The following is a 10460-nucleotide window of genomic DNA, read 5'->3' on the forward strand; positions in this document are numbered from 1 at the left end:
TCAAAGTCTAACTTGGCCATTTTCTCCTAACCTGGACAAGATCTCAATCCATCCTGAGAAATTTATAATCCAGTTTTTCACTTCCAAAATTCACACTAAGTCTGAACAATAACAAAAATAAATTTTGACCATTTATTTAAGGATCTATTATCTCTAAAATAAAATAAAAAAAATTCTCCAAATTTCATAAAGTTTTGATGAATCTAGTATAATATGCAAATACTTATTTAATAATTTCAAATCCAGCTCTCAGTACAAAGCCAAGATGAATTCCAATAAGGCTTTGACTCTCAGGCATCTGACTAATCATAATAGGTTAGAGTCATGTCTACTTTCTGTGAAAGACAGAGGTTCTTGAATACAGACATAAACAAAGTTCAGTTTACACATGGCCACTCCTAACAGATGTGGGATTCTTGATGAACACTGTGAATAATGGCATTTGGCCAGCCAAGCATGACCGTCATTGCATGGTCCAGCCACTCCTATGTACCACAGTATAAACCTCTTTCAGTAGCATGGAACAGTTTTCCCTCTTCAGGTAGCATGATTCATACAAACTGCCTGTGATCACTGGTGCTTTTATGGGGTGGTGTTCACAAAAATAGGACCTTGGCCCCTCGCTCATAATGACCATCAGAACAAAGGAAAACAAAAGTCATAATGCTCTGGGAATTCCAGTGGTACTTGCCTTCTTTTCTCTTTTTGTGGGGGAGTTGGGATTCATGGACCTTTAGATGATCCATTGAGAGCCATGGTATCTCACTGTTAAAATACACATGTGAACATAGAGAAATATTGTGCACATAATCTGTGTAGGTACAGACCTCCATCTGAAGTCTATATGTTTCTAGAAAGGATTAGGACATTCTAGTCTAGAAAACTATGATTCTAACACTAAAGTGCAGCTTTGAGAGGCCTCAAGAAAGGACAACGTTCACTGAGACCCCCCAGCCAGATTCTGAATGTTGAGACTGCGGTGTGAACGACATCACTTATCACTTGTAACTTTGCCAACAGGATGTCCTCCTGTGTCAAAAACTTTTGAAGACCAGAATGGATAACTGGTCCAATTCTTTTGCTCCAGTATAGTTAACAAGTGCTTTATGGTTGTGCTAATGTGTAATAAATAGCCTACCCTGTCTAAGATTATTTATCATTTCCATCACCCAGAGGGAAGCCAGTCTTTCTCTTGATAAAAGAGGTAGGTGTTTGCTCATGCAGAGCACATAATTCTTCATGTAGTATTGAGAAAACTGATGTGTCCTCTTTTTGAATCACACAAAAATTCCTCTCTCTCTCTTTTGCTCTTAGTGCTCAACAATAATATGCACTCCGACGACAGATAAAACAATAAATGGTGGCTTCAAGTTCATATTGTATTTGCTAACCATTTCAGTGAAATCTTGGGAAGCTGACAAAATGTTGACTAAACAGATAACCATGAGATTAAAATATATATATATATATATATATAACAATGAGGTCGTAAGGTGAGATCTGAGAGATTTTAAAAAAATCTCCCTATATAAAAAACTTCTCCTCACCAATAGCCAGGGTGATTAAAATTCCCAATATTCAAAATTATCGATTAATTTAAGGAATTTAAAAATCTGGAACAGATATGTTAGCTAACCATTTTCTTGACATTTCAGCAGCGGTTGACATAGTAAACCACTACTTATTTCTTGAAATATCTTCTAGGACATCGCATTTCCCTGGATCCCATGATATACTGTACTGCCCTTCTAAGTTCCTTCCTCTCCTTTATCTCTAAATACTGGAGTGGCTCAGGGCTCAGTACTGGACCCTCCTTTTAATCTCTATTTATACCTCTTGCCCCTAGGCAATATCATCTAAATCCATGGTTTAAAATGTACTTTTTATGATAAAAATTCTTTAAAAGTCATATTTCAAACCCTGGCCACTTCTCCAAACTGAAAAAACTCAGTTTACCTGACATTTTCACTTGGGCATTTCATAGGTACAGTGTCGCTGAATGGTGGCCTCCAAAAAGATATATCCATGTCCCGTTAATGCCTGGAACCACCAGAAGCTAGAAGAGGCAAGGAAGGATTGGCCCCTGGAATCCACAGAAGGACTGACCCTGCTGACAGCCGAAGTTTGAGAATGCATTTCTATTGTTTTAAGCCACCACACTTGTGGTAGTTTGCTATGATGTTCATAAAATCTAATCCACTCACTCTGAGAGAATTAAATGTTTGTATCACTTAAGCCATTGTTGGTAAGTTTTTTCGTTTACAAGCAGCAAAATACCTGGTAACTTGTATACCTTTACCTGCATTGCTATATAAAAACGACCCCAAAACCGTGAGGCTTAGGGAAGGAGAAATCCTTGTCTAGTTAGAGGGCGAGCTGGTGCAATCGGGGAAGAGATGCTAATGACAAAAACCCTGAAGTGTGAAATTATATATTCATAATTGGTAGATGTATATATAGTGTATAAAGGGTTTTCACATCCATTAATTAATTTAGTAAAGTCTCGTTTTCCTTTATCGTTTACTTGGTTTAGTGTTCAGTATACCTAACCTAGTATCTCCTCCCTTATCACTACCATGTGGAGAGATTTCTGTGAAAGCCAATATAACCTAGTGAACAGAGTATCGATCTAGCTGTTAAGAGAATGAGAAAGCCATTTACCATATCTGGATTTTAGTTTTCACATCAGTAAAATGAGGATAATGAATTAAATGCTTTCTCAGCTTTCAAGGCTAGAGGCCAAATGTAATTCTACTTCCTTACAAATTAAATGTTTCATTTAATATTCTGAAAAATAAGAAACTTTATATACTCTCATTTATTTAATAAAATTTTAATCAAGGTAATTAAGAGGCAAAACAAGATTCTAAAGTGCCTTCAGACTCAACAACAAAAAAGATGAATATGTGTCCATTTCAGTGTTTGTTCTGATCATATCATATTGCATTCATGAAAATTTGTGATCCATTGATGCCATATATGATACTTATAACAATTTTCACTTGACCAAAATAATTGTTCTATTTACAGATGACCACATAGAGTCATTTATATAATCAGCATGAAGTTATCACTTATAACAGCCACTCTTTGACTGTTTTCAAAGCCCCCCAAAAGACCGATTTCCAGATGCATTCTATCACCTATTTGGTTGCAAAGGAAATTTTCATTTCTCTGAGCTTCAGTTCTTTTTAGTTTGAGGGGCTGTTAGAAACAGATGTAGGTTCACTTAACAGAATACCTTGAATGCAAAGAATGCATCTAACTCATTTTCCTCAAAACCAAATCTGCTCTTCTTTTCTTCCGATGTTCTGACATATTGCTTCCTGAAAAGTTAGATTACCTGTTTCCTGTAAAAACAGAGCCCAAGAGGGATAGGATATATAGCTGCTTGCCTAAGCCTTTACAGCAGGGGTTCTTAAACTTTTTGTTCTATGGACCCCTCTGCCAGTCAGGTGAAAACCACAGACCCCTTACTAAGTCCACACTACACAATGTATTATTTAATAAATATCTCACACTCGCACCAACATGTCCTCACAAGAATAGATCTCTTGAATTTCAATTCAAGCTCATGGACCCCTTGTTAAGAACTCCTGCTTTACAGTCTCACTCTAGTAACTGTTCAGGCAACAGGGAAAGTACAAGAGATATTCACTTATTGATGCTCAGAGGTTCTTCTCTCCCAGGAGAGGAGATTCTTAACATGCCTTACCTTCTTATAACCTTGAAAAGATGTCTCTTCTTGCTGTTCCTGCTCATACTAAATCTTTTAGCTCCCGTCTTCTCTCTTTGGACAGAAATATGGAGACAGGGCATAATTGGTGGTGTGTGAGCAAACTGTCTCTTGGATATAAAGTCACTGATAAATTTTTATTTGGAATCCCAAATTTACCCTGAATATTGATAATAAAGAATCTACCGTGTCATTTCTATCTAGAATAGGATTGTAAAAATAATAATAAAAATAAATAAGGTGACTGTGTTAAAAACTGCATGAATTGAAAATAAAACGTCTATTCAAGTTTTCCAAGTGATAATTTGCATGAAAGTAGAAATGATTTAATCACTACTACAACCAAATAGATAGAAGTGTTTTCTATAACAGTTCTTTATATTACTGACTGCGTTTTCATTAGAAAATGCTTTCCCAAACAATGCCCATTAGGAATCAGTGTTTTAGTTGTTCTTCATGTTCACTTTCCCATTGCATTTTATTCTATGCTTAATAAGGGAAAATCTCAATGAATTACCCTCCTCAACCTTTTATACAAACATTTACATAATATTCATTTTTTTTTTTTAAAGATTTATTTTTATTTATTTAATTCCCCTCCCCTCCCCCGGTTGTCTGTTTTCTGTGTCTTTTCACTGCGTCTTGTTTCTTTGTCCGCTTCTGTTGTCGTCAGCGGCACTGGAAGTGTGGGCGGCGCCATTCTTCGGCAGGCTGCTCCCTCCTTCGCGCTGGGCGGCTCTCCTTATGGGTGCACTCCTTGCGCGTGGGGCTCCCCTACGCGGGGGACACCCCTGTGTAGCAGGGCACTCCTTGCGCGCATCAGCACTGCGCATGGGCCAGCTCCACACGGGTCAAGGAGGCCCGGGGCTTGAACCGCGGACCTCCCATGTGGCAGACGGACGCCCTAACCACTGGGCCAAAGTCCGTTTTCCCTCATTTTGTTTTTTATTCAAAAATAATTCTCAGTAACATTTTCAATGACCTTTTGAAAACTTTTCACAAGTTTCAGTAAACCATTGGAGTTTAAATCTGCTTATTTTCCCATTTTCAGCTGTAAGCATGAATTATAGAATTCAATGCACTGGACCAATTATTTAGCCCATGGCAAAGATTAATGATTAGAACAAGAGAAATATTCCTTAATTTTAAAATCATTTTTATTATTTTTAAATGAAAAATAATATAGTGAGACTAGGTTAAATAAGAAAACGTTTGTGAATGTCTATTGAAAGCTGGTGGAATTATGATAGTTCAATGATGTTTTTGTTCTTTCTATTTCTCTACTTTGAAACCTTTGAAAACACTAAAAGGAAAGAAAAAATAGAGAAGAAACTTGTAAGAAATGATCCAAAGCAACTCTCACCAACTCAACCAACAACCTTTAAAGATTACATACAAATTACAGTAAAATTTGGTTTACAATGGATGATGCCAAAAGATAGCAAATGTTTTCTTATACCCCAGTAATATAAACATCTTTATAAAAGTGTCAGTCCTAGGGAAACAGGTTTGGCTCAATGGATAGAGTGTCTGCCTACCACATGGGAGGTCCAGGGTTCAAACCCAGGGCCTCCTGACCCGTGCATTGAGCTGGCCCACCTGCAGTGCTGATGAGCACAGGGAGTGCCATGCCACACAGGGGAGTCCTCCCATAGGGGAGGCCCACGAGCAAGAAGTGCGCCCCATAAGGAGTGCCGCCCATCACGAAAAAAGTACAGCCTGCCCAGGAATGGTGCCATATACGTGGAGAGCTGATGCAGCAAGATGACGCAACAAAAAGAGACACAGATTCCGGGTGCCGCTGACGAAAGAATACAAGTGGACGCAGAGGAACACACAGCAAATGGACACAGAGCACCAACAACTGGGGGGGGGAGGGGGGGGCGGGCCAGGGAAGGGGAGAGAAATGAATAAAAAATAAATCTTAAAAAAAAAATGAAATAAAAGTGTCAGTCCCAAAAGAACCATCTGACAAAACTTTGGTTTCTAGAACAGAAAGGTCTAGATGCAGAACAGTCTGGAAAAGTAGAGGTCTACTATAGAGACTCAGCTTTAAACCATAAAATGGAGGGTCAGGCAGAGATGAAGAAGGAAGACAAAGCAATCATACCATCATTTTCAGTGGCCTGTACTCCTAGCTCAATTAAACAGTCATAGGTGAGGTGGCATGAAGTCAGGAATGTGGCAACTAACCAGAGATGACAATACAAAGGATATGTAACTTAAGGGAATTCATAGAGAACCATGAACATTGACATCTGGAATATTTAACCCTGAGAAGAAACAAGACCTCCAGGCAGGGATCCTCTTATACTTTGTAAGAGATGGATACAAGCCCAAGAAAGCAGATAATCACCCTCATCCGTGCCTCTAGGATTGTTAACAAAAGCTTGCAGGACTAGGCCTTCCTTTACCAAAATTAGTAATAACCAGGAAGTGTAAAATGTCATTTAAACTTATACACTAATAATGGTACCATCTAGCACACCAAAGGGAGACCAAGGACATGAGGGGGAGATAAAGAGAATGAATATAAGGCAGTTGACTCTCTTTACGCAGGAATCAGCGGAAGAATTCAGGAAAATTAGTCTCCACAGTTTGAAAAACAATTTAATCTAGGGAATAATAGATCATAAATAGATGCTAAGTAAACTAAAGGAGATATAAAAGAAAAAAAAGAGGGTAGAGGATGAAGAGAGAGAGGGGGGAGAGAAAGAGAAAATTCAACCATTATATAAATGAAAGCGTCATCAGAAATTGCAACATGCAGGAAAGAAAAAAATGTCAGAAAACAGGGTGATGATCTACCTCGGAGTTCAAGACTGAGAAATCTACACGAAATAAAATGGAAACTATCAAGGAAATTTAAATGATTATAGGGAAGACAAAACATAGAAGATAGTAAAAGCATGAAAACAATGATATCCCCCCAAAAGAACATGACAAACAGAAAATACAAGTAACGATATATAAAGGAAAAAGTTCTTTAAATTAAAAAAAAAATTTAATCATCTGCTGAAAGCATTCACTGTGTCACAGAATAAAATTAACAGAATAATCAATAACAATACATACCTGGTAAACCTGTTAAACTTGATGGTTAAAAGGAATCATGTAGAAATTTAAGCAAAGAAAAAAAAAAAAAAGGAAATCTATCCTAGACATCTCTAAGTTTCCACTCAATAATATAAAACTATGCAGTCATGTTTACAAAGTTCTGAGGTAAAGAAAATGGGATCCAAGAATTTTTTACTCACCTAACTTGTGCTTTAACTATGAAAGTCAAACTATCCCAAATATGCAGGAATTCAGGGAATATAGCATTTATAAATTGTTTTTATAAAACTATTTGAGGACACTAATCCAATTAACTAAGGAAAATAATCACAAAGAAACTGTGTTTACAAAAGAAATTGCCATAAGAATTAATACAGTTACATATAGAATTTAGACTAGACAAATGGGAATTATGGTTACAGAACTGAATGTGTTATATAGCTTGCTGATATAAATTAATACCATAACTAACAAAAATCAAATAGGTGATGGAGGAAGAGAAGCAGAAAAAAAACTATGTGGTACTAATTTCTTCATAAAATGCAATTCCATCTAATATTTTGTTATTTAAAGTGTAATTTAGAGTTTGACTTTAGAAAATACTTTGGAAAAATATTTTCTACCTATACCACAGACATACCGAGAAGGTCTTTACTATTTAAAGAAGTCTTACAAATTAAAAAGCAAAAACATTTTGTCCCGGCTCAGAAGTAAGTGATGGATCAGAACAAATCTTTCTAAAAGAAAAGAATTAATATCTAATAACTATGCAAACATTTTCAACTAATTAATAATCAAATCAATAGAATTGTTAAATACCACTTTCTTCTCTCAAGTTGCACACATGAATGCACACACACATTCCACATCACACGTGTGTAGAGAGAGCATTACTCAGAGCTAAGGCAAGTAGGATACAGCAGATTCTTTTACATTTTCCTGGTAGTGATATGTGTTACTGGCAAAGCGTTTTGGAAAGCAATTTAACAATATCTCTCAAATACCTTAAAATACTCTTATCCTTTGATCCACTAATTACATTAGTTAAAATCTATCTCAAGAAAATACCATAATTAGAGAAAAACATTTAGATACAGGGCTGTTCATTCCAATATTTTTGCAATAGAAATAAATTTGGGAAAGTCTAAAAGTGTAAGAATAAGGGAAGGACAAATTTTATCCCTTATTGAGTACCTGGATCACCTATAAATTTTATTAGGTGCTGGGAATCCATAATGGTAAAGCAAAAACCAATTTAAAAGCTTACATTATATTCATAAACATGATCCTTTAGACACGTGTATTTTTTTTTAAGTACCAGGGGTAGGGAAATGAACCCAGAACCCAGTTTGTAAAAAGCCAGTACTCAACCCCTGAACCACATCGACTCCCCTGAGTTGTTTTCTTCATTTCCTTTACTTGTTGTTTTGTTGTTGTTGTTGCTTTTTAAGGAGGTACCAGAAATTGACCCTGGGACCTCCCATGTGGGAAGCAGGGGTTCAACTGCTCGAGCCACACCTGCTCCACAACACATCCTTAAGATGTAAATGTTTTGCCTTCATCTTCAGTTTCAGCAAAAGGACTGGAACTGCTCCTTGACTCGGAAGGGCTTTGCCTGTGCCCTGTCTCCAGCTGTGCTAGTGGAGCAGCCAGCGCTGGTAGGTGCTTGATAAATGCTTGTTTCACCAATGAGCTCCTGGTTTAATCACACTGTACTGGTTATTCACTTCCTTTGAAAATGATTAGTTTTCAATCAACATTAAAATTTTCTGCCTCTATGGAATAGCCATTTCTTTTTTATGTGCCCTTGCCCACCTGCAAGAACTTTTTCACATTATGCTAATCATTCCTAATTAAATCCTAAATGTCCAATGTTCTTGTTTAACAGTTCACTGATTGATAAAACTAACCTTTTATTTTATAGGCACCATTACTTTTAATTCTAACATTTCATGAGAAGCGTTTCAACAGTTATATTTACAAAGATGTTCCATATTTCTATCTTTCTGGTCCATGGTTTCAGGACACCTTTCATCTGCTCTAGCTTCATGTTTTTCTTTAGATCTTAGTTTTTGATCAAGCAACACATCTTATTATTTTTCCCAATCCTTTTTTCTCCCTTTTGGGGAAAAATAGACTCATTTAATTCCTACATCTGTTCTTTTACTTATTAGCTAAATTGATTATCCTTAAAGGAATCTCTCCTTTTTTTTTTTTTTCCTTTTTACAAGTCATACTCTTTATCATTTTCAGCAAATGTACATTTAATGGCATGAGTCTTTGGACAGACTTCATAATAATTTTCTTGATAAAATTCATTTCCTACAGGCTAGTATCAAAAATAACTGTGGGAAACAGAATAGCATTCCAATTTATGATAAGCTAAATTCTCATAAATAGATAACTTATTTTGTAATTGCCAATACTGTGGTGGTTGAAATGTCATTTATCATTTATCTTAATAAATAGGTTTATGTAAACTCCAGAAAAAGGTTAGTTCCTGAAAATCCTATTGGGAAAGAAATGACCTGTTATTTTGTCATTACTTCTTGAGTAAAATAGTGATTCATCTTTTTTCCTAAATAAAATGTAATTATTCCAACTTTCACAAAAATATTTTTTTCCCCAGTAAGCCTAATTTTTTATCTCAAAAGCAAAAGCAGAAGCAAAACAAAGTTCATGCTTTGCAAGGTCCCATCAAAATTGCAGAACCAAGTATAGATTCTAAAACCACAGCACAACTTCTGAAAGGTGGGAAAACTGAAGACTGGCCTCTTGTTTGCATTGCATGCAATAGAACTTTTAGCCATTCCCCCCAGAAAGTAGTTTTCTGGCTCGTCAGTGGACTAAACACTGCGGTAGCCACTTGGCCTCCAGTCAGGTCTGAAACACTCTTTCCTCAGCCACTGTCCGTTTTGGCTGCTGCTACCTTACAGTTGAGATCTTCTCCACAAATTGTCCTTGGCCAAAAAGCACTGCTTTACCCAAGCCCTACCCCTCCTCACCCAAAGTTATACCCCCTGCGTGGGGAAAGCCCACATCAAATGACTCATTTAATCAGGGGGCGAGAATGTCTAAGTCCATTCCTTTGAATAGCGGTCATTCCAGAATGCCATCCCAGCATCAGCGTCCCTGTGGGATTGGCAGAAACCTTTGATGCTGTGGTACAGTAGCCAATCTTCTCACTCTCCCACAGATATTGATCCAACACTAATAACATGGAGGCATGTTATCCTCCATCTCAAAGACTGCTTTTCAGGGAACCTGATCTAAGACCCTCTGTAATGTTCATTTAATCACTCGAGACATGTTTGTGCCCCTAATGTACCGGGGCCTCTGCTGGGTGCTGGAGATAAATCAGTGAGCAAAGCCAGCATGGGTCCACTTTAAGAAAGCCTACTGAGTGGTAGGGTGAGTGGATAGCCAATGAGATAAGGAGGTTCACAGTTCTAACGGATCGACTTGATTCTGAGGGAAAGGGTTTTAGGGGGGCCTTATTTGAGGCACTGATGCCTGAACTGAGATCTGAAGGATAGGAGTTAACTGATTGAGGGAGGAGAGTGTAGGGCAAGTGCCCTCCTGTGACAGAAAAATGTCCCCATCCCAAAGACACCATCATTCTAATCCCCAGAACCTGTGAATATGTTACCTGACATGGCCAAAGTGG

This window comes from Dasypus novemcinctus, chromosome 31 (assembly GCF_030445035.2).
Source record: "Dasypus novemcinctus isolate mDasNov1 chromosome 31, mDasNov1.1.hap2, whole genome shotgun sequence".
Classification (NCBI taxonomy): domain Eukaryota; kingdom Metazoa; phylum Chordata; class Mammalia; order Cingulata; family Dasypodidae; genus Dasypus; species Dasypus novemcinctus.